The 5,520-nt window shown below is 37.4% G+C and overlaps 1 non-coding gene across 1 annotated transcript; it reads right to left on the minus strand.

Annotated features, from left to right (window-relative positions):
• Positions 1–204: 204 nt before the first annotated feature.
• Positions 205–311, minus strand: LOC117284095. The gene has a single exon (XR_004515166.1). It is a non-coding gene; the product is annotated as a U6 spliceosomal RNA (small nuclear RNA).
• Positions 312–5,520: the final 5,209 nt, after the last annotated feature.

A 5,520-nucleotide genomic window follows, 5' to 3' on the forward strand; every position in this document is an offset into this window, starting at 1 on the left:
AGCTGTAACAGCCAACAATGCCTCCAGATGTTGTTCTGTCCCCCTGGGTGGAGCACACCATCTTCCCTATTTAGCACTGAAGTTTTGACTTCTACTTTTTTCTTTTATATCTTTACTTTTAATAGTCTCCATTTTTAAAATATCGGATCTTGGGTCTCAAGTGTAAAATAAGACTACTCTCAGCCCTACTCAAAGCATTTTTTTTTAAATATGGAATGCTTCATGAATTTGCGTATCATCCTTGCGCAGGGGCCATGCTAATCTTCTCTGTATCTTTCCAATTTTAGTATATGTGCTGCCGAAGTGAGCATTCAAAGCATTTTTTGATAACTTGCATTTGAAGACATAGGTGTTCATCAACACATCTGACTACATACTAGAGAAAATGTCTTAGCCTGCCAGAGAAATTTCTCCATCCTCTCTCATTCTTCTCTGTACTCAGAGTTGGTATAGCCTTAAAGTCTAACTTTAGGCAGAGAATTTGAAGATCAATCCTACAATCCTATTCACAATTTGCTCCAAGAAGCAAGTAAGCTTTTTACCTTTAAGGCCCATGATGACCTGAGTGCCCAAGGAGACTAACCAAGGCCCACTGTAAGCCTCACTGCCTAAGAGGGACCCTTGGTCTACAGCCATGGGGTGTGGTCGTAGTCTAATATCACAAATGAGTCTCACCTAAGTAAGCAACACCTTTCTTTCTTTATACACATTACCTTTTGTCTTCATTTCTCCTCCTTTACTCTGCCTTTGCTGTCTTCATGGACTTATTTGAATTCATAAGCAATGACTTAGTTTTCTTGATGGCTGGAGCCAGTACTGTAGTCCTCTTGCTATAGACACGATGCTTACTTTCCTCTCATTTCCTTATCTATCCTTCTTTGAAATGAAGCCTAGTTTGTTTGTTTTTTTTTTTTCATTTTCTCCAAGGTATTATTAATCACATGCATTTGCTTGCCTATGAATTTTGTAAATGCAAATTTACCAAGGACAAATGCTACTCATACCGGGACACACTTAAAAAATTGTCTCATTAATTGAAGATGACTCTGTGTACCAAGCATGCAGCTCCCATTCCTCCACTAATGAACCATATTCTCGGGGACATGTAGCTGTGGACAAGGAAGAATGGGACTTGCAGTCTTATGATTACACAAATTGAATGACCAGTATCTGGCACCAACAGTTCTTTCTGGTGAGAGATTCCAAAGCTCCAAATTGCTATTTGTACAAGATAACATGACTAGCTACTTTTTTGAGTACTGCTTTTCTTTCACCATTGTGGAGGTAAATTAAGATTTTAAGAAATGCCTAGAACAGGAATTACATGTTTTGTCTAAGTAGTGCAACAGCTAATCTTTTTTAAAAATTATATTGTGTTGCATTTATTTTTACTGCAACTTAAAAACATAAAAATTGCAATGGAGTAATGTGATGTTTTAATGCATGGATTGAGCATAACCGTATCCTTGAACTTTCAAAATCTTATGGTGCAAGCGCATATGTGTGTGTGTTTATGTGTATTTACTGGAACCTGAACCCAGGACCTTCACACTGAGCTACATCTACAGTGTTTTCTTTTTTTTTTTTTTTTTTTTTTTTTGAATTTTTTTTTTTTTTTTTATTCTGAGACAAAGTTTTGCTAAGTTGCCGAGCTGGGCTTAAACTTTCCTCAGCCTTTCACAGTGCCAAAATGTGTGCCACCACTCTCAGACTCTGATAGTTTTTGAAATATATAGAACATTATTGTTATCCATAGTCACTCTACTTATAATAGCACACCAGAATGTCTTGCACCTATCTGTAATTTAACACCCATTGATCAGCCTCTCTCTCTCCCTCCTTTTACTTTCCTCAGGCTCTGATAACCACTAGTCTGCTCTCAACTTCTACAAGGTCATTTTTGCTAGATTCCACATACAAGTGAGATTTATGGTATTTGGCCACCTCCAGTTCCATCCATGTTGTTGTAAATGACATGGTTTTGCTCTTTCTATGGCTAGACAGTATTCCCTGCTGTGTTCCCATGCAAATCTTCCGTATCCATTCATCATTGATGAACACAGTTATTTTCTTTCATGACTACTGTGAATAGAACTGCAATGGGAGTGCAGATGTCTCTTCAAATACTGATTTCATTTCTTTTGTATATGTAATTAGTAGTGGGATTGCTAGGTTATATGAGTTTTGTTTTTAGTTTTTTGAAGAAACTCCATGCTATTTTCCATAATACCTGTATTAATTTACATCCCCCCAACAGTGAGTAAATATTCATTTTTCTCCATGTCTTCACCAACACTTTTATCTTTAGTCTCTGATAATAGCCATTCTTACAGGGGTGAAATGATATCTCAGTATGGTTTTCAGTCACATTTCCCTAATGATTGATGTGCAGAATTTTTTCATAAATTTCTTAGCCAATTTTTTCATAAATTTGTATGTCCTCTATCAAGAAATGTTTATTTAGATCTTTTGCCCATTATTATCAGATTGTTTTTGTAACAACTTTTTGTAGTTCATTATGCAGTTTGCAAATATTTTCTTCCTTTCTGTAGGCTGTACTTTCACTCTGATGATTGTTTCCTTTCCTCTATAGAAGCTTTTTGATACAATCCCATTTGCATTTGTCTACTTGTGCTTGTGTTTCCTTTGCACTGGGGATCTTTCCCAAGTTTTTTGCCATTGTAATATACTGAAACATTTTCTCTATGTTTTCTTCTGGTAGTTTCGTAATTTCAGATCTTACAATTAAGTCTTTGATGATCTACTTTGACTAGCTACTTTTTTGAGTTGGAATCTTATTGTGTAGCCCAAGTTGACCTTGAACTCCAAGACCATCCTGCCTCAGCCTCTCCAGTAACTGAGATGACAGGTTTGGCTAGCTACTTTTAAAATTAATGTTCTGGGAATGAATTAACATCTGAGAAGAAAGAGTAGTAGTTATATGGAAGCCACCCAAGAAAATTTGAATAGGCTTTTTCATGTGTCCAATGTGAGTCTCTCTTCACATTGACTATCACCCCTGACACTTTGAGCTCCAAAATAGCCCTTGACATACATGATCTCACTTAAACCTCACAAGAGTCCCGATGAAGTTTTATTGAAGATAAATATTATTATCTCCATCTTAAAGATGTTGTGTGAACATGACCTAAGGCACAGAGTTGATACATGACAAACATGGGATTCAGTCCAAAGCCCAGCAAAGTGACATGCTTGGTCCCAGCATCCAAAACATGAATTTCTGTGAACCTCTGAAATGGAGGGAAGACCTTCCCATCCAATCCCCACAACTATTGCACTGAGGAAAAAAGTCCTAAAAAACATGTCATGGAGAAGTATGAAAAATAAGATTCAAAATCTTAACCCCTACTTTACTACTTCTTAGCTGAATGAGGCAACTAATTTAACATTGAGCATTGGTTTTTCTCATCTAAAATGGAGATTATAGGGCTGCGGTAAGTAATTATGTGTGAACTGTTCTGTTCTCTAAAAAATGTAATTTAGCCACAGATATTTCCCAGGAGTTTCATCACCAAACCATGGGAAGAACCTGGCTTCCCTACTCAAGTCAGGATGGACAGATCACTGCTTGGGCTGTCCAGATGCAATGTTCTTGTTCCCATAACATCAGTGATGACACAGGGAGGGTCAGGCTAAGGAGTCCACTGCTCTAATAGGCTGACCACATTTGGAACACAGACAAGACCTCTTCTAAGTAACCACAAGGAGAGGACAAACAGACTCAGGGAGCATCTCCAAGTGGCTGGGTTGCAGCTAGAGGCTTTGGAATTCTGTGGTTTGCCTCAGACTCTGGCGGGAGGGAGGAGTCCCAGCACCCAGTCGAGTCGCTTCCACAAGAGTAAACCAAAATGAGTCATGTGGGGATGGAGAAACCACCAGAGACAATTTCCACATAAGGCTCATGATAAGGAATAAACGCTGGACATGGACGAACTCTAAGAACAGGAGTGGCTGATGTCTCCAGTTTAACGAATCGATGTGTGTGATGTGTGGCGGAGAGCACGTGTGCGTGTGTGCGCATGGGCGCGCTCCTGCTCAGGTGCAAGGGCGGGGACACCTGTGAACACTCCACCTCCTCCTGCTGCTTCACCAGCTGCCCTTCCACACTGTCGAGTGACTGGAAACCTATGCAATACTGTTTTAGGAGTGCGTTTAGTCATTTTAAAATTACGGAATTGCCCTTTAAAATTTTTAGACATTCAATTTTTACTCTGTTCTTGCAAGCAAAGTAAGACGGTCTGTTTTCTTCACTAATGTAAACACTTAGTAATACTATTATTATTTCCGGTTTTATTTTAAAATGATACCTACGTGTTTTACAGGTACAAGTTCACTCAAATTGCACTCAGATTTCATCATGAAACTCTCCCCTTCTCCTCCCTCCATCTCATTCCCTATTATAACTCCTTAACCAGCTCCGGTTTCAGATCTTATGATGGTTGTCACAAAATTCTAAATAATATGCGTATACTTCGATTTTCTTATTTACTAACTTTTGAGTGTAATTATTGGCTTCTGCCACGCGAGAGTTGGGGATAACTCATCTTTCTCGCTCTCCGCCTCTTCTGTTCCTCATAATTCCACATTGCTTTCTGCTTGGCTCCTCTCTGTACAAATGAGAGTCTTATCATCCAGTCTCTCCCTTAAGTCTTTTCTTCCTGTTTCCTTCACCTCCCATCTTCTATCATCCCGATAATTCCGTTTGATGTTTACTTTTAATAAGTATATTTTATTCTGAAACCAAAGATGTATTTCATGTTTTGTCTAAGGATTGATTCTAAATATCAAAACCCATAGTTTTCAGAGTCCTGTAAACATGTAAATGATTTACTATAGAATCAAGTAAAAAAGAGAATAATCCTGGGCCTCTCAGAAGAAAATGAAAAGCAAAAACCAAACGAATTATCCTTTCTTACTCTAATCCTCAAAACTACAATTTGATTTATGTTACTTCTTATTTGCATTAGGGTTTAATCTGTTTTTATTTTTCTGAGATTTATACTTCCTTTTAATTTTTAGTCAACATTAGGAATATATGTCCTCACTTTATTATAAAGATCACGCATTTTTTTTTTTTTTTTGAGACAGGGACTCATTAAGTCCTAGGTTGGGCTCACTTAGGCTGAGCTCAGCCTCCCAAAATGCTGGGATTATAGGCATGGGTCACTACATCTGGATAGAGTACCCAATTTCATAAGCACCTTATTTTTGAATTTTTAATCATTGTCTTCTAGGTATGTAACAAAGTTATCACAATTATTTTTAATTTTAATTACACCCTTAAGTTATTTTTAATATTTCTCGGATCCCAGCTCCTCCTTTCTTGGATTCCTCTTTCATTTTACTGAAGTGAACATACAAGTAACCCTCAGAATAGATAGATAAACATTTTATCTCTTTTTGTTTGTAGATTAATTATAAAAATCAAAAATTTAGTAAGCAGTTTTGCAGTACAATAATTGTGGACATATAATTTCTGAATAACTAAGTAATGTGACT

The sequence above is a fragment of the Fukomys damarensis genome, unplaced genomic scaffold (assembly GCF_012274545.1).
Source record: "Fukomys damarensis isolate Sample0158 unplaced genomic scaffold, DMR_v1.0_HiC HiC_scaffold_33, whole genome shotgun sequence".
Lineage (NCBI taxonomy): Eukaryota > Metazoa > Chordata > Mammalia > Rodentia > Bathyergidae > Fukomys > Fukomys damarensis.